General features: G+C 42.6%; 1 protein-coding gene across 4 annotated transcripts in view; it reads right to left on the reverse strand.

Moving 5' to 3' along the window:
- DYNC1I1 (dynein cytoplasmic 1 intermediate chain 1) overlaps nt 1-19,031 on the reverse strand; it is a 367,795-nt gene extending 348,764 nt beyond the window's left edge. For 2 of the 4 annotated variants that reach the window (XM_004470735.5, XM_004470733.5), the window contains exon 1: nt 18,753-18,973. The gene's annotated coding sequence lies outside the window, so the exon portion shown is untranslated. Of the gene's footprint in view, nt 1-18,752 lie in introns of all 4 variants that reach the window. The other 2 variants (XM_004470734.5, XM_004470736.5) reach the window with 2 other exon arrangements.
- Between the last annotated feature and the right edge of the window lie 1,199 nt (nt 19,032-20,230).

The raw sequence follows: 20,230 nt of genomic DNA on the forward strand, positions 1-20,230 counted from the left end.
CTGTGGCTTGGCCAGTAATTTCTCAAAGAGGCTGACACAGGTCCCCGCAGCTTCCTCCTGCTGGGGGTGGCACTGGGGCTTAGGCTGGAGCTGCAATCTGATCTGGATGGAGAGAAGCCAGTCCCCACCAGCACTGGGATTCTTAGTCCTCCCCACTTCCCGGCGCTAGGCGTGGAGTTAAGATGGCAGCTCCCGGCCTCTTTCTGACTTGGACAGGCTCAGACTTGAGCTATTCTCAAGATTATACTTTAGCCCGCTGAATTTACTCATCAGTAGCCAAAATTGGTGCCCAACTGTCTCTTCCTCCCCCATTTTGGGGAAGTGGAGCTTTAAATTCCAGTCGCGGAACAGCTCCCGAGGCGGCTTGTGCCTCCAGTGGAGGATGGGCACCGGCCTCCATGGCGTGGAGTGCTCTACTTATGAGTCTTCTCTGCAGATGGGCAGTCTCCTCCTTCCATTCCTTCAAGGATGTTGCAGGATGCTCTTCAGGTCTCCTGGAGCCCCCAAACAATTGTTTCAGCTAGCTCCAGAGAGCTCTGGGTGTATGCTAACTGCCCTGTAGAAGGAGCTGACTCTAGGAGCGTCTTACTCCACCGCCATCTTGCTGATTCTCCTCGACATGATGCTTTTTGAAGAAAAGTTCTGTGACAAGTGTGGCCGAGACAATTCTCTGTATTCCTGAAATCACATTTGTTATTTCTCCTCCCTATCCACATAGAACATTGCACTTGCCCACCCCCTTGTGGTCATGCAGGGCTTAAGACTATATGTGGCCAATGAAATATGAGTAGAAGTCATATGTCTCTTCAGGGCTGAGGCAGTGAAAAGTCCCTGCCTTTTTCTTTAGTCTTTCTTCCCCTGCCTTGGAAAATGTGAAAGCCTTGTATAGAGATAATGAGTTTTGATGGATCCCTGAGTTACCAGATATAAACTCACCTAGACATGCCACTGATTTATACGCAAAAAAGAAACTTTCGATGTGTTAATTTATAAAAATTTTGGAGTTATTTATTCCATATAGCCTTGCCTATCTTGACTAACAAAAAAAGTTTTCTTAATTATATTTATTGTCTTTTATAGAGGCTTTCTATACCTTCTAAGGTCAATTTTGGTAATAGAAAATTTCAAATCTATTTTGTCTAAAGCTGTATGTTTTTTTTGTTGCTGTTGTTTTAATTTCCTCTGTGACTGTGGTTAGTGTCTATCTTCTTTTTGTAGTTGTGTTTTCTCTATTTCTCTTTGTCCCTTTTCCTTGATCAGGATAGTTCTACATAAGTTAAAGTAGGATTGCAGGAAAGCAAGGGAAATGAAGGAGAGACATTGACTAGAAATGAAGAGAATGAAGAGAATTACAGAGGAAATAGAGTATAATAGCAAGAATAATGCAAGATTAAAAAAGAAAGTAATTAAGTGAGAGGTTTAATTAAGAGAATGTCAGTCAGAGATCAAACTAGACAGCCCACATGTTATTGTGGAGTTGAGTGTATCATTGCCCACTTTATTTAGCCTTCTATAGTTGTGACCATCTGATTACTAAGAACGTACCTTCATGATAGAGATTAGGAAAGTGAAAAGGAAGAGGAAAGAGAGATGTTTCAACTCAATCTATAAGGGGAGTTATGAACTCAATTTAGTGGTCACAGTAGCAATCTTTTAACGTAACAGAACTATTAGAATGTACTGCATGTGGTAAGGCCAAGTATTATTGCATGACCCTTTTGTTTGGGTACACAGCCACATATACACTCATTATTATATGTACACATCATTTGCTACTGTCAGTTGCAGTTAAAGGAGTTTGAAATATCCTGGGCTACATCCATTCTAAAATCTATTTAGCTTTACCTTTGTTTTCTCTCACCCAACATCTTACATATCATGACACCCATGGTATATGGTGTCACAGTATACAGGGATAAACAGATGGAACTGCTCACTACTCAGGAGACTGATCTGGACTCTGCTCTGCCGGGCACGCACATAAAAAAGATCAATATCTGGCTATATATGTAAGCTATAATCTGCTTGCACAGCACTGGCAGGGAAGCTCTGGCATAGAAGGACCAAAGCAAGCTCAGCTGTACTTGTTTAAAATCTATCAGAGAACTGAAGAACAAAATTATAAAACAAATTCATGAAAGATTCAAGGTGCAAACATATCAAGGCAGATGTATACTGACAAAGAGTAACCCTCTTTTCCATGTACCCTAGTATGCCCATAAATGTGAGGAAAGATGACCCTTCCAGAAATGCATGACCTTGCCTTATTTCCCACAGGCCATGTCAGCTTGAATGTGGAATGTAAATCCTGGATTTGGGTGTTTGCAGTTTGTTCCATCAGGACAAGCTTTCTGTTCCATTTAGAAAGCAAATACCCATCTGTAAGGCTTAGCTGCAAAGTCCCTAGCCTGGCCCAGCACAAAGCACTCTGAATATGAGGATAACTTGGTGATATGAGGCAGGAAGCAAAACAGATTTCTCAACCAGTCCTAAAAGGTTTAAACCCTTCTGATACTCACATGTCATTTTTTTGTTTTGCTGTTTTTTTTTTTAATCCACAGCTTTTATTTTTAAAATTATATAGCTAAAGTAAGTTTCAACCATCTGTCTCTTTGAGTGAAAATAGGATGTAGGCTTGTACATGTTAGCTTTTGAAGAAAACCTATTGGTAGAAATAATTAAAGGGGAAGAAGAATTTTATCTCAGTTTTCAGGACTATGCTAAGGAATAACAAAATATCCAACGTTATAAGTGGTATTTCATATGAATACACCTCTCCCCTTCTCCACCTATTAGGGTGCCTGCTCCTGACCGTTCCTTGACTGAACACCACTGCAGTTAGACCTTTGCCACCCAAACACAGCCTTGGGAAGTAGCAGGGAGGAGAAATAAAAGTGACTTTTCTGATCTGAGAGGAGACAACATTAGGAACAGTGGGGTATGATATTAGCGAGGTGCTCTCCAAGATTTTGGAAATAACGGAAATACACAATGGTCACATTCTTAGAGTAAAAACAGACTAAATCTTAAAAGGCAGAACATCTCCTAAGTCAAACCACGAAGTACAGTGCCAAAATATAAAAGCTAGGGTTGGCCAAATGCAATGGAAAAACACCAAGTAATTGACAGAAACCAAAAGTAAAAGTTATTACAATTAAAGAAGAATAAAGTCTTGAATGGTAGGGAAAGCAGTGTGAATTTTACGGGTCATCTCTAGAGTGTTCAGGGAAGAAGCCATCCTTTCCCTGCATGGGTTAGGAGCTTTGGCAAAACAGCACCAGGTCACTGTGCTCCAAGCACCTGCTGTGAGGCTCTCACTGTGCTCTGGCTCCATGTGCATCCAGTCTTCTTCCATTCCTAATTCACAGCCTTCTATACCTCAGTTAAAGGCAACTCCCGCCTTCCAGGTACTCAGGCCAAAAACTTTGCATAGGTCCTTGATTTGCCTTTTTGTAAACTCCACATCTGACCCATTAGCAAATTCTTTGGGCTCTACCTTTCAAATATGGCCAGAATCTGGCTACTTTTCACCATCTCCGCTGCTATTGTCCCATTTAAGCTACTAACATCTTTCATCCATTACTGCAAAAGCCTCCTAAATGGTCTCATTTCTACCACTGGCCTCCCTTACAACCTATTCTCCTCACAGTTTAGAGTAATTCTGTTCAAATACAAGTCAAATCATGTCACTTCCCTGCTTAAAGCTCTCCAGTGGTTCCCATCTCCAAGCAAAAGCTAAAGCCCTTGCAGTGACCTCCATGGTACTACACAATCCTGCACCATTATTTTTCTGATCTCATTTCCAGACACGCTGGCCTCCTTACTGTTCCTCAAACACATCAAGCACACTCCCACCTGCACCTAATATTCCTTTTGCCTGAACTGCTTTTCCCCTTAAATATCTAAATGGCTTTCTTCTTCAAGACTTAGCTCAACTGTCAGCTTTTTAAGGCCCTAGTTGACCACCCTATTTAAAATAGCAAACTACTATCCCTGCATTCCCAAATCTCTTCTGCTGCTTTATTTTGCTTCATTATAACTCCCTAATATATTCTATAACATTCCTGTATTTTTTTTTTTTGTCTCTTCTCCTATAATTTGAGCTCTATTGAAGATTTCGCCCATTTCGTTTAATGTATTGAATGCTGCCAATGCTTAGAACAGTGAGTGGCACATAATAGGTGCTCAATAAATATCTGATAAATGAATTAACAAATTTGTTTTTTGAAATGTGCCTATCTCCAAAGTTGGAAACAATCCAGGTGTGAAATCAACTGATGAATGGATACACAAATTTTAGAGTATATACACGATCGAATATTATGCAGTGGTAAGAAGAAATGATGTCGTGAAACATAAGACAACATGGATGAACCTGGAGGACATTATGTTGAGTGAAGCAAGCCAGACACAATAGGACAAATACTGTATGACTGCCCTATTATGAACTAAATATATTATGTGAAATATGAATATGAGTAGAACTGCATAATTAAACCATTTTTCTTTGAAGCTTAACAAATGTAAATTAATACTACAAAATGTTACTATCAGACAAAAAAACCCCACAAACATTATACTAAGTGAAGGTGACTGTATACAGAGTAGTATATGATTCCATTTATATAAAATTTAAGTATAAATCAATTTATAAAGATGAAATGAGATTAGTGGTTATATAGGTCTGAGGAAGGAATGCTAAGGGGTGTAGAGTCTTTCTTTTCGGAGTAATGAAATTGTTCGAAAATTTTTGAGATGATCAATGTACAACATTGTGATTATACTGAAAGCCATTGATTATACATTTTGCATAGAACAGCCAGAAATAGCAGCTATGTACAGGGGGGAGATCATAGAGAGATTGAGGTGAGAAATTTTCTTGTTTGTTCGTTCATCTGTTTTTTATTATTATTACTGGAATCATGAAAATACTCTAACAATGATTGAAGTGATGAACGCACAACTGTGTGATTATACAAAATACCACTGATTGTACGTTTTGGATGAACTGGATGCTTTATTAATACGTATCAATAAAATTGATTTGTTTTTTAAAAAAGTGCCTGAGTGAGCTTCCTCCTCAGTCCCAGCCTCGTTCTCTATAAAGAGAGTCAGTATCCATGTTCCACTGGCTTTGGGATTCCCCCAGGTCTGGCTACCCACACTCCCTTCTCAAGCCTTTCTCTTCAATCTGGTGTCCTCAAACGCCATCTTATTGCCACACTTAGATTCTGCTTCTCTCCCAGTTCTTTTGGATTTATTACATAATTGGACAGTCGGATTGATTTTCCTGTGCCCATGTTACCTCTGGGCTCAGCTTTTAGGCCTTAAGGTCTTCAGGCTAAGTCCTGTCCTCACAATGCCCAGTTCAGACCTCTGAGACCAAGTCTCTGCAACCCAAGTTCCCAGGAGACTTCAGCATGATGACCTAAGCAAGGGCACTGTGATCTAGAGGGAAGTTTCTTTTGGCAAATTTGTGAGTGCGTTGGCATTTTATGTTGGTGGCCCAAAATATAAATGCACTCCACTGGTTTGGGCAAATCCACCATTATGCGGCTGAGAATTTTGGCTACCTAAATAGAATCTAACTTCTGAATGTTCAAAACTAAAACTAAAATTCAGACCTACATCATGCCTATCTGTAGAGTTAACTGCTGGCCTTGATCATATCTCTGTTTCTATGGATGCTACGGTGACAGCTGACTACAGATATAACAATGACAGCCTATAGTATTACCTGACCATCTCCAAGAATATGTGCATATGCACACATTCAAACACCTAATCCCCAAATCCTTTGGTGAATCAGAGCACCCTCCTCTCTAGCCTTCCAGTGCCCTGCTGCAGTGACTCTTTGCAGAGAGGGAATAGGGGTGAGGACACAAAAAAGGAGGAGGGTTGAATGATTTATCCCACTGCCAAGGGTTGTTGAGAATGCCTTGGGTATTTGAGCAAGATCCCCCATACATTTGTGTAGCAGGGGGAAGCACATTGATCAACCAAGCTTTTGAATTTCCTAAAAGCTAAGAGATGCCAGTAATTGGTACCATGATGCTATGTTAATTTAATTTTATATGAACTTGCTGAGCCCCAACAAAATGTGCTGTGCTTTTCTGGGTGCTGTGGGTCTTACACAAATGATTTTGACATAGTCTGTTTCAAAAAGCTAGTAATATTGGGGGGTCTGAAAACACTGGCTCTGTCGCAAGAGGAATAGGATAAGTACATGATGAAGGTGTAAACACTAAGGGGGAGCATGAGGAACTGGAACATAGAGAGGGGCCACAAGAGCTAGACTTTGAAATGCAGGTAGGATGTGAACTGAGGAAGCATTTCCTGTGGAAGAGGAGCTAACATGAATGAGATGACAGAGGCAGGAAACGGCAGGATGCATTTGGGGAATGGTAAACAGTTCAGACTGTAGCATATGGAGTGGTCAAAGGGGAGGGGGGTAAGGGGGACAAGCTGGAAAGGTGGGTGTTCGGTGCTACACTCTCAGGTCATAACTGACCTAGGCCAATTGTTTCCCAGGACCCCTTTCTCCTGTCTTACTTCAAAGGAAAGGACTTTTATTGTTTTTGTTTTAAGGTTCCTGAAAGAATTTCCCACTTAAACCAATCCAATCTCACAAATGTGTTAATAAATGCAAATGGCAAGAATTAACACTTCCTTTACATTTCATACCTTTGCTGTATATAATCAAAAAAGTGAGGAATGGAGTGTTCAAAATAGGTACCTTAGCATGTGCAATATAATATTTGCATAAGATAAGCATTCAGAGTGGGAACTCTATACTCCAAGTAATCTCTTATCTGTTTTTCACAATATAAAATGAATATGGTATTTGGGGGTTTCTGGCATACACGCCTTTGAAATGATATATTTTTCTAGCCTCTGTTGCTGGGAGGGTGTATCAGGCTTCAAGCATTACCAGGGTACATTAAGAGTTTGCTAAATGACAGATAAATGAAAGAATGAGCTTCAACTGCATGGTGGTATGGCCAGTTTGAAATAAAATTAGGGGGAAGCAATTTTTGTTTGCTTTTAAAGATAATCACAAGGGAAACGGACTTTGGCCCAGTGGTTAGGGCGTCCGTCTACCATATGGGAGGTCCGCGGTTCAAACCCCGGGCCTCCTTGACCCGTGTGGAGCTGGCCATGCGCAGTGCTGATGCGCGCAAGGAGTGCCGTGCCACGCAAGGGTGTCCCCCTTGTAGGGGGAGCCCCCATGCGCAAGGAGTGCGCCCGTGAGGAAAGCCGCCCAGCGTGAAAAGAAAGTGCAGCCTGCCCAGGAATGGCGCCGCCCACACTTCCTGTGCCGCTGACGACAACAGAAGCGGACAAAGAAAGAAAAGCAGACAAAGAAACAAGACGCAGCAAATAGACACCAAGAACAGACAACCAGGGGAGGGGGGGATTAAATAAATAAATCTTTAAAAAAATAAAAAAAATTAAAAAAAAAAAAATTTAAAGATAATCACAAGCTGCTAAATTTCCTTCAACCTGGCCTGACACTGTTATAACATTCCTAATGTCTGGAACATAATAGGAGCTTAGTGGGGATGTTTGTTGAATGACTGATTGAATGAATGCTACAACTGGAACAGTTATGTGGGAAAGGAAGTGAACAAAGATCGTCACATTTCTTTTTCTATTAATAGCTGGGCACCTGCCTCCTTGTTTTTGCTGGCCCTAGCTGAATGGCAGAGCCTGGTCAGAGAGGTAAGGGTGATGTAAGGATCTATCTAGTACATAGAATCATAGATTCTTAAATTTAGAGAAAAAAGGAGTTAGAGATTACCAAATGTTGGTCTGTCTTCAACAGCCCCTTCAGAGACAATCTTCACTGGAGGTGGTACACTTGAACTCTTCTAGGCACTGCCACTTACTACCTCACAGGTAGCCCTGTCCATTTTGTGAACAGCTTTACTCATTCGAAGGTTCTGCACTATACTGATATGAATTCTTCTTGTACCTAGAAGTGTGGCCTATAAGACATAGGTTGTCTTCATATTAGTCAAACATAGGGTCCTCATGGCCTCACGTTTTTACAGCTCACAAGCTTTCTGCAGTATCATCTCAAGTTCCTCCCACTTTGCATTTAAGGAGTGGTGGAGTGTGTGGAAAAGCCCAAGAGGAGGAAGAAGAAAGGGTATCTGCCAAGATGGTCCATACTGCCCCGTCTCCACTGTGTCCAGACTCGAGCTCACCAAGCATGTACCTTTGGGGCTGGCCTAAGCACATGGTCCTTTTAATTCTCTGGAATCAAAGAAGCAGAAGGTCTTCAGGATTCAGCCATGATAGACTCATATCACACTGGCTTTTGATTTAATGTGTCTTTGGAGTGGTGGAGTGCATAAGAGATCTAGGAAATATGCTCTCACTAGACCTGAATTCCATGATCAGATTACAGGCCAAATGGATAACTCTAGAGATGTCTAGAATAAAGTTGCCCCACAAGTCAGGGAAGATACTGACTGATCATGTCACTCTTATGATAGAATACCCTCCACCAGGCACTGCACTTTGGGTCTAAACAGAAACACTGGGCATTCTGTTTAGATTCATACTGAGCCCAGACAACCAACAGGTGGCACATTTCAGGAAAGGAATATTTGTACTAAACACATCAAAATGATCCTGGGGGGGGGGGGGGGCGGGGAATTAAAGCCTAAAAGAAGTAGGTATTAAGTGGGATTTATTCTTCCAAACCTCACAAAAATGCTAGGAAGTAGATACTAGTATCCGCCCTGTTTTACTGATGAAGAAAATAAGGTGCAGGGAAACAAAGTGACTTGTCAAGGTCACACAGCTAGTAAGAGGTAAAAGTGGAATTTGAACCTGGTTCCAGAGGTCATGTTCTTATACTACCTCTTAAGGCCTGCTACAATTTGTTCTGCAATAAAATCAAGTCCAAGACAAAACAGGATGAAAATAAAACATTAATACAAATGGCTTTTGCCTGGTTAGCACTAATGTCTGATTGTTTGAATCTCCATTGTACTTTATTATACCTCTATTGGGCATTTGTCACATTTCACCACATGTTGTAGACATTAAATGTTTCTATTTTCCCCTACTAGACATCCATGGCTAAGTTCTACACCTTGTTCATCTTCAAGTACCCACAGAGCACTCCATCTCATAGTTGCCACTCCATAAGCACCAGCGGAATGTTCTCGACTAGAATTGAAAAACTACTGAAGGAAGCAAATTTTTACCTCTCAACCTATTTCCTTCCCCACTTTTTTTCCATTATCAGTAAAATCTAGATTTGTGAGCTCATTAATTCAAGGAGCCTATTATTATTACTTATGATGCTAAAATCACTTAAATGCATTTTATGTCCTACACGGGCATCGTCTCAGGCACTACCAAGTTGGGTGTTGAACCATGCATGTGTTGTTCATGCTCAGCCAGCTTCCCTAGGGAGGCCTCTTTCAGACTGTGGTCAGCAGTAGGAAAAGGCAGTCCTCACCTAAGTCCTCCCTGCAAGTATCATTTGGGTTTAGCACCAATATTCCATTTGCCCTCCCCTTCAGGCACGAGGTAGGACTACACTTCACATCTTCTTTGTAGTCGAGCTGGGCCATGTGACTTGCTTTTGCCAATGACATGAGAGTGGAGGTTCTGCGTGCTGTTTCTGGAAGGAGGTTAAGATCTTTTCCCCAGCCCTGGGGATTATTAGGATGAAGCCTCTCTCACCTTGAGTCTCTAAGTGAATATGGTGAGCAGTACCCCTTGCCGACCCTCAAGGGTCATATAACATGAGCAAGAAGAATTTCTGATTGTATTGTGCAAGGTTTGGGAGTTGCTGGGTTAAGCATCATGACCTAGCCTCACCTGACCAATACCCAGTATACTCCCCTGATTCAAATCCCAGGAACCAGAATTCTGGTCATGTTCACCTTCCTTGATACCTTTCTTTACCATCCCCATCGAAGTCTCACTGAGGAATGCCCTCAGAGGAGGATGGAAAGAATAAGATAGCCCTAGGTGTTAACCACACAGGCATCAAGTATGTTCCTGGTAAAAGTACCTGTCCCCCAGAAAGTTTAAAAACCATTCTTTCCATGTGCTGCCCAGAATTGTTTTGTGGTGCTTTTGACTAAGGGGATGTTGTTTCCAAGACCCTGACCCAACTTCAAAAGTAAACATCTACCTAATTTAGTGAGGTAAATGACTCAGGCTGGGCAAAACGTACCAGGCAAAGGGGAAATGTAGCATCCTCTCCCTCCCCTACAACTGTTCCCATAACCTACTTTTCTATCAGCTTTAAACTAAACTCCACAATGTGTTGGTATCCAGATTCTAGGAATTACTATTTCTTTATTTTTACAAACAAGGATTTTCAAGGGAAATGAGCACAATCCCCCTCTTTAAAACCTATGACATAAGGGATTTCACTGTTGCTTTATATGCCAATTACTTCTCAGCAGCAATTGAAAAATATTTAAAAGCTTATAAGAGGAAACAAGGAAATTTGTAAGTATTAAAAACATCAAACCTGGACTTTGCAGTGTCCCTGGATACCCCATATTTGCATCGAGAGGTTTATTTTGGCATTTGAACTTAGGTAAATAGATTCTTACTTTCCTCTGAGTCTAAAAGCATTCGAAGAGGGAAGATCTTTCCAAATCAGTGGTAACTTATACCTTCTCAAAGGGAACAAAGTCACACTTTCAAGGAAACCGGCAAAGGTTTTTTGTTGTTGTTGTTATCCTTTCTTCCATAAAATATACACCAATTCCCACAACCCCTTACTATTTTGAAACTAATGCACCAGAGGGGGAAACAGGAGACACACCCATCATTTTAAAAGGCAACACTGTCAAAACACACATTCCCCACAGGGCCTGCTATCCTTTCAGTCATCCAAAACCAACTACTGAAATTCTACAAGTTGATTCTGAGACAGAATCCCATAGCCATTCCCTGGACATGGGCTCATTTCAGCATTCAACAACTTGATACACTTTTAAAAGCTCCCATATGGCGCACTATGAGAGCTAAAAAGCACTTTCAAAACGAGAGGACGTCATTCCATTTCAGTCAGAAAATTTTCGGCTTCTTAATGAAGAATGGGTATTATTTCAGGTAAGAGAAGACAACTAGCATGCATTCTAAAAGGGAAACTGATTATAGACAAAGGATAGAAAATGTTGTGTCATCATTTATTCACTAGCACTATTTAAAATGCACTCCCTGCTCGTGGTTTCACTCAGACATCAGCATAAAATATAAATTTGATGATGAATCAAAATTCCCCACCCCCACCACAAAGGCACCAAAGTACTGGACTGCTCAAGGCAGAGTGTCAGATCAAAGCCAGATCAAACGGATCTGCCTAAATGGTTCATAAAGGAAAACACACGCCTCAAACAGTCCTGCCTGTCATTTCTAGAATGAAACGTTGTCCTCCCCAAGACTCCCTTTCCCCCAGCAGAAATGTTCAACATGATCCTGATTCAGGAAGGCAAGGCTTCCAGAATTCTACACATTACTGAACCTACGTTCTATATTGGACCCAGACCCATAATGAGTGGTACACATCAGGAAGTGAATGTTTCAACTAAACACACTAAAATGATCCAAGGGGAAAGAATTAAATCCTATAAGAAATGGAAAATTAAGTGGGATTTATTCTGGCTAATGTTTTAGATGAACAAATTCTTGTTGAGCATCTATCATGTGTAAGACTCTGCTGGAACATGCAAAGTTACCTTAAGGAGCCTACAGTCGAGGCGGGAAGGAAGCTATGTACATAAGAACATATAATTCAAGATAAAATTAAGAGAGCATATGTCTGGAGCAGAGGAAGCCAAGAGAAGGCTAAAGAGTGAAATAAATACCATTAGATGATTAAAAAAAAAAAAGTAGCTTTCAGGCATTGAGCAGGTAACCTGTACCAGGTCATAGTACACTCATAGTTATAACCCTCGCAGTAACTTTGCAAGGCAGGCATCACCCTTATTCCCATTTGACAGAAGAAGAAACTGAGGCTCACATAGGCACTAAGTGGGATATCTGACCTCTTCATTCCATTACTTTATGCTGCCTCTTACATGCTGTACTCTTATTATCCGTAAAATACCAAACAAAGAAACAGACTTGAAATTACAGCAGGAAAGTCACAATGAGAAAACCAGACCATCTAAAACAGGGTTTGTCAATTTTGCATTCTTGACATGTGGGGCCAGATGAGTCTTTGTCCTCTGGAACTGTCCTGTGCATTGTAGGAGATTTAACAACATGCCTGACCTCTACCCAGTAGGTGCCAGTAACACCCTCCCTCCCAGTTACGACAACGGAAATGTCTCTGGACATTGCCAAATGTCACTGAGGAAGCACAATCAGCCCCGGCTGAAAACCACCAATCTAACAAAACATTGGAATGGCCTGATTCTCTTCCTGTAAATCACTAAATGGAGGAGACAGAGCTATTGACTCAACCAATTGACTAAGGGCAGGCGAAGGCACCGGACACTCTTGTGTGATTCCTTCTGCCCTACCAACTAGTTTGAGCCACTTAGAAGAAGGGCAAAGGACTGACTGCCCGTACCCACCCACACTGACTCCTAACACACAGGACCTGCGGTAGTTAACAGTGAGGACTTCAAAATGGCAACTGCATATTGCTGGTCCCAGGTTGCTACAGGAATTTATTGGCTCAGGGTTTCAGAGGCTAGAAGGCTTGCTTCCTCCCCAGGTCAGAGTTCTAGCTGGCCAGCAATCCTTAGGTTCCTTGGTTTTCCCATCATGTGGCAATGTCCTCTCCCTTTTCTTCTGGGTTTCTGATGACTTCTGCTTGAAGCTCCTCCCCATGGCTTTCTCTAACTATGTCTGAATTTTCTTTGCTTATACAGGATTAAGGTCCACCTTATTCAATCAGGCCACAGCCTAACTAAAACAATATCTTTAAATGGTCCTATTTATACTGGGCTCATACTCTCAGGTATGCAGACCAAGAACATGTCTTTCGGGTGACACATAATTTAACATTCCACACAGTCAGTCCATGAAGTCCAGGGAAGAGATAATGGCTTTAATTTCCAGATCCACAGCTTCTGTCTCCCTTCCTAAATGATCTGCCAGAGAACATGCCTGTGGTCGTGGAATCATTCGGGACTTCCTTTCCTACCTCCATTTTTATAAAAGTCCCCTCTTCCACACTACCAAAACAACAACAATAACAACAACAAAAGGAAAGTCAGACCAAATCTTTTACAATATTCTGGGAAAAAACATTAAGACTCTTTAACTTGATGAAAAATGTTAGATGACAAGCTAAAACTGGGCAGAATTTTTAACAATTCTTTTGCCAGGTAAAGGAGAGGCAAAAAAGCTGGAAAAGCACTGGTAAAGCCTAATGAAGCACACTGGTAGCTGCTCCCAGGCATTTCAAGGGCAACCATCCCCTACAGTGCTTGAAACATTAATTTTATTAAAAAGAATGCCCTCAACTCCAGCATAAGTTTTGGCCTTGGTACCGCTGTGTGTTTGCCACACTGTTGACATTAGCTGCTCTGTACCCTCAAATCAAATAACAGGTTGTCTACAAGAGTAGAACAAAAATTAAGTGAGGATAAGGATGTTAAGAATAAAGACCTATTTTCGAAGCAAGAGCAGCTGCTCGTGAGACTCAGGATTAACATGAACCAAAAACTAAAGAGCACGTGGTCATCTGGTAAGCAGAGTCCTCCCAGGATTTAGTACCAGGCAAGTGTTCCGGATCATGACACAGCCACTCTATCATGTAAGCTCTAGGACGCTGAGCAGCTTTGAATTCAGCTTTGAAGTGAATTCATCTTTGCAGTGAGTAAAATTGTGACTTGCAGTGAATAAAATTTTATGACTTGCAGTTACCTCTGTAAGATCACCTTGGGACTCTCTTAGGTGTGGAGTGCTATTCATTTGATATTAAGCAAGATACCTGGTGACACTCGAGAATCAAACGTGGAGCTTCAGCACACCCAAGGAAAAGCAGGGACACACAGAGCTGCGAATATTTTTCTTGTTCTCCTCTGATAACAAATTTAGATTTTTCCTATCAGCATGTGAGCATGTTTCTGAGGGACTTTCAGTCCTGTCACAATAAAAAGCTACACAAAACAGTACTTTTTGGTATCCCATATTGATACAAAAACAATGAGATACCGTTGCAAGAGAACGGACTTTGGAATCAGGCCAACCTGTGTTTGAAACGTGGTCCTCCCACTAACTGGCCTAGTGGGACCTTGGCCAATTCACTTCATCCCACCAAACCTCAGATTTCTTGTTTGTCAAATCGATATAAAAATGTCCACCATACAGGGACGTTGGGATGATTAAATGCAGGGACATGTCTATAAAGCACCCTGAAAATGCACAGCATATGTGCCCAGTGAGTGGCAAGCAGTGTGAGTGCAGCCTGCCAATCTCGGAGGCCTCACTTGGTTGTGGTGTGTGTTAGTGTGTGCTCCCCTGCCCCTGTGCTCCCTGGCCATGCTGGACAGTAAAAGGCTAAAAAGTCCTGGTAGCAAAGAATATTTTTCCCTAGGCTGGCTCTCATGGGTTAATTTTGTATCAAACTTGTTTTCTTTTTTTTTTTTTAAAGATTTATTTATTTATTTCTCTCCCCCCGCCCCCACCCCGTTTGTCTGTTCTCTGGGTCTATTCGCTGCATCTTCTTTGTCCGCTTCTGTTGTTGTCAGCGGCATGGGAATCTGTGTTTCTTTTTGTTGCATCATCTTGTTGTGTCAGCTCTCCGTGTGTGCGGCACCATTCCTGGGCAGGCTGCACTTTCTTTCGCGCTGGGCGGTTCTCCTTACGGGCGCACTCCTTGCGCGTGGGGCATCCATACGCAGGGACCCCCCGCGTGGCACGGCACTCCTTGCGCACTTCAGCGCTGCGCATGGGCCAGCTCTACACGGGTCAAGGAGGCCCGGGGTTTGAACCGCGGACCTCCCATGTGGTAGATGGACGCCCTAACCACTGGGCCAAGTCCATTTCCCTCAAACTTGTTTTTAACACACCTCAGCAGCGTGGCTTCTAATCCTCTCCCCCTTCCTAAAACAGCATACTTAAACCACTGGTGGATGTTTGTAAACACATGGACTCCCAAGGCTTGGTACCTGAATGGCCAGGTCTATGTGACAATGTAAGCTTCACCCTGACGTGCTGGCGCCAGGCCTCCTCTAGAGAGATGGCAATGGAAATCAGTCCAGGATATTGGTGAACAGCCTCCAGTCAAGAATATTTTTTTAAAAAAATATTTATTGTGGCAACATGTATATCACATAAAATTTTCCATTTTAACCACTTCCAGTATGAAATTCAGTGGTATTAATTACATCCCCTTCCTCATCTTCTGTTACTCATACTTTTTCATCACCCCAAACAGAAACTCTATATCCATTAAGCATTAACTCCCTCTTCCTCCTCCTCCCAACCCCTGGTAAACTGTACTCTACTTTCAGTCTCTATGAATCTGCATGTTCTAGTCATTTCACATAAGAGAAATCATAGAATTTTTGTCCTTTCTAATCTGGCTTATTTCACTCAACATGATGTCTTCAAGGTTCATCCATGTTGAGCATGTATCAGAACTTCATTAAGAGGAATAATTTTTACATGGACCTTGGCAAGGATTTAAAAATTTCAAAGAAGTAAAATGAAAGTTGAATTAACTTTAGTTAATTCTTAAAAGAAGTCAATTTTAGATGTTCTCTGTCCCAGCAAAATTGCCAGACTTTTTTTTTTTCTCACATTTTCTAAGAAATTTAGAAGTTACAAATGTTCCTGGTAAGAGAGATGGATCCTTGTTTAAGGATATAACTACTTATATGGCATTAGAGACTCAGAAGGTATCATTGGCACTTAGCTAGTCTCTGTAAGGGGATAGAACAAGCCTTCTTTTTAATTTCAAAAGGAATGTGGTTCTGTTTAGAGTGTGCCATATTATCACAGCCACTGGTCAGTTCGCAAAAATGTATAGCTACACTATGGCTTAAAGAACATAAAAGTGGCTCATAGGGAAAATGGGCAGCAAGTATGAAATAGGCCTACCTTGCCATTTGTTCTTCTCCTAGAGGACAGTAGGCAAAATGGGTGGGAATGATGGTTTTAAAGTCAGTCTGACAGTCTAATTTGCATCCTACCTTTACTATTCATTACCTGTGACCTTGACTAAGTCACAACTCAGTTTGGCCATCCATAAATATCTATAAAATATGGATAATAATATCTAAGAATTAAAATGAGATAATGTAAGAAAAAGTCTAGTATTTGATATATGAAAATTAATCTATAGAAATGTTACATGGTATAGAATAGTGACTTCAAGTCCAGGCCTTGAATCAGACTGCCTGGGTTTAATTCTGGCTCAACATTTAGTAGGTGAGCAATTTTAGGAAAGTTACTTGACATCTTTGTGTCTTAATTTCCTCAACTGTAAAACAGGATTACAGATGTCTACCTCATAGGGTTTCTGTGAAGATTAAATTTAAAATTAAGATGAAAATACTTTTACATGTATTAAAATGTTCAAAACAATTATATGAACCTTTGTTTTATTTGGAAGGCAAAATGCAGGGGAACAAAGGAATGAGGGACTATATAGTTATGTTTGTTACAGATATGTGTGACCTTTTCATATGGTGCGAGGTTAAGTGACAGAAAGAAAAGGGTGACTGGGGAGTATGAGGGGCCCATGGAGGTAACCGTGGGTGAGGCATGTGCACCTTGTGCTAATCGAGGTGGCTGGGTTGGAAGGCTGAGCATACTGCAGAGCAGCACCCCAGGCTGGAAGCCCAAGGGTTGCTAGACTCTGCACTGGAGTCAAGGAAAAGACTCATTTGTTAAAGGCAGACTGAGGAAGGAGTGTTTGGGGAAGAGGAAGGAATGGGAAGAAAGTTCGGAGAGTCTTCTCAGATAGAAAACATGATGACAGAAATGCTGGGTGACTTCCTTGTATCATCTCACGTGTTGTTCAGAAAGTAGGAACCAGGGACCACTATTCTAAGAACTTAGCCCACTTTCTCCTGTGGGTTGTGTTTTTCTCTGTACATATATTCAGTGGTGACTACCTCTGAAGATGGCAACCTATAACGCAAAGAGCCTTGGGGCATGTCTTCAGTACGAAAAAGAAGGCAGGCTGGGTATGGGAAGGGGTGTGAGCCAACTCTCTCCTCCAGGGGCCAGTGATCAGGTGGCAGAAGCATTCTGGAGACCTAAGAGGAGATGAAGCAGGCCGACCTGTGCCTGAGGCCTGAGGCGAAGAAGGAAAAGATGTGGGGGATGTTCTGGGCCCACGAGGGGGTCCCAAGCTGAAGAGGCTGGAAAAGCCTGTATTGGGTCCCCATGTACCTTGTTGAAACATACCAACGTTGGTGCTAAAAGATTTTTATGAGGAATGGGTCTTGGAGGACTGGATCGTCAGACCCCAAGGAAGACTGGGTTGGTTCCCATGGAGAACATTTGGTGACTTAGTGGTAGAAGTGCCAGATTTTATTTTGTTGAAATACATGGTCAGAAGGGCAGAGTTTGGGCCCTTTTTTCTACACCAAGTCTTTTGGAGAAAACTTGGCATTTTATATAATCAGAGGATATATTACTCACATTCTCACTAGTATCCTCAGGAAGCAACTTGCACCAAATGTTCCTATTTCGAATTTATTAATACTGATCAACATGTTTTATAATTTCCACAATAAAAAGAATATATACATAAACAACCTCTCATATCTATGCTAATATTAGCCATATAATGTCTACTGCTGTTAACCAATCCTTACTATTAGCTCTGATTTCTGCTAATCTGGAAAATTTGGAAACAAGTCGTCACAAGTCTGAATTATAATAATTTTACCATGTCCACTTGAAACGCATTCCAGGCAAGAAAATGGCTGGCTAAATGTCCCTGCCCTTTAATAGGTGTGAATCAGGCCAGGAGAAGGAAGTTATTCCATTTTCTGCATTATGTTCATTCCGTCTTTGGTTTTCAAAGTAATTTCCTGTCCTGACCCTGGGCTTCAGTTTAACCTTATTAGCCAAAGTACTTATCACGAGATTCCTGCACATTCAGTTCCCATTAGGGTTGCAAGAACAACTGCCCTTATCATGACGACTCACACAATTATAAGGTCAGAGCGATTCGGGATGAGAGCGAGGGAAGGAGAATAAGGCGCTAGGAAAGTGTTTACAAAAATAAACCCGCAGCCACACTTTTTTGCAGCATTGAGGGAAACTGGCATTTTCTTCCATGAGTAATTAATGCCCTGCTGAAAGTGCATTTGCTTCGACTTTTGCTTGCAGCAACAGCGTCCAGAAGCTTTGCAGATAGCTTGAAAATATTATCCAACAGCATCCTTTCCCTGCCTCCGCAGCTTCCCCCTCCCCCAGGGGCCGTCAGCTGGCGGCCCAGAGAGGTGCGGATTTCACCACCGCTTGTTTTCTATTCCCTACGAGAACGCCGAGGCGGGGCGCACCAGGACGCCCCTCCCAGGCCACAAGGTGGGCGACTAGGTGATGACACCTCGAAGCGTCCTCCTCTTCCCTCGCCTTCGGCCTCCGCCCGGAGCTGCAGCCAGGGGCTGCCACTGGAGGGCTCTGGCCGCCTTTGGGCGCAGCGGAGTGCGCAGGAGCCTAGAGAGGGGGCCCAGGGAAAGGTCCGGCTGCAGCGGCCGCAGCCACAGACGACACCCGGGCGGAAAGGGATGGGAGGGGCGCGGAGGCGACGGCCCGGGAGAGCGCGGCATCCCGAGCCTCTTTACCTGAACCCGCTGGGCAGCTGCTGAACTGGGCTTCTGGACCGCGGCGGCGGCGCGGCGACTCCCAGGCGGAGGCGGCGGCGGCCCGGGCGGCGCTCAGGCGGCTCCCGAGGGCGGCGCTGCCCGGCGCGGGCAGGATGTGCTGTCTCACGCTGCGCCGACCGCGCGGCTCGCGCTCCTCCGGGAGCGATCACTTCCTCTCTCTCCCCGAGGCGGACACTGACAGCTCCTCGGAGCACCCAGTCTGCGGGGTTCGCCCCGCCCCCGGCCCCCGCCCTCTACGCCCCTCGCCCCTCCCGCGGGAGAGCCCCGGGTCCCGGTCTCCCGCGCCAGCTCTGCCCGGGAGCGGATGGTGCGGGCCCAGTAGCTGGTGGTGAGGAGAGCTACTGGGTTTATCCCTCTGCATCTGCAATCTGCAAGACTCTCACCCAAGTTCTGTAAACAGAAGAGATTTTAGTGTTTGGGAAGCTCCTGCTGACAAACCACCACTGAACTTTCAAACCCAGACACTTTAAGGTCTTGAACGTAGAAAAATAGAAATATAAAAAGTTCAGAACCACTCACTTCACACAATCAATAATAGGTCTGATATATATATCCCTATTTTTCCCAGAAGGAAAAAAGAATAGCTTGACTTTACAACATTACTTCTTAGAGTCCTGTATTTTAAAAAATGTGGAGAAGCATTGTGCATTCCTCCAAAGCTTGCCATAACACCAAGATTATAAGACACCAGAATTGAAGCTTGGCATTCTAACCAATGGCAGTTGAGAAGCATTTTATAGCTAGGCTTTTCATCATGTTCCTTGAGTGTCTGTGGGTCATTGTACACAGAATAATGTAAGTTAGCAGAGGGCAGTATGTGTTCACCATTGTCTCCCTAATACATGGACCAGTGTTTTATTCATAATAGGTGCTCAATAAATACTGACAATTTATTAATTTACAAATATTACATTAATTTCAAAAAATATATAGATCCAGTTATGGAATACCATTCCCATCTAGAAAATGACTGTTTTCCATTGTTGCCTTCCTGATTGGCCAAATGTGAGTATAAGTATAGTTAAAAGGAAGAGAGATGAAATGTCTTTAGATAGAAGATATTCAAGATAATCCTGAAGGAAAATTCTATTAAACAAATATTTTCATCTGCTAATCTGCTGAAATGCAGTATACCAGAAATGGGTTGGCTTTTACAATGGGGATTTATTGACTTGCAATGTTATAGTTCTGCAGCTGAAAAAAAATGTCCAAATTAAGACATCATCAGGTGATGCTTTCTCCCCAAAGATCATCTGGCTGTGGTTCCTGGAATCCTTTGTCACATGGCAGCGCACATGGTAGCGTCTGCTGATCTCTCCCTTCTCTTCTGGGTTTCATTGCTTTCAGCTTCTGGCTTCCATGGTGCCTCTCTCTTCCTTCTGTGGCTTTCTTTCTCTCTTGCTTTCTCTGTATTCATCCCATTTAAAGGACTCCTG

This window comes from Dasypus novemcinctus, chromosome 5 (assembly GCF_030445035.2).
Source record: "Dasypus novemcinctus isolate mDasNov1 chromosome 5, mDasNov1.1.hap2, whole genome shotgun sequence".
Lineage (NCBI taxonomy): Eukaryota > Metazoa > Chordata > Mammalia > Cingulata > Dasypodidae > Dasypus > Dasypus novemcinctus.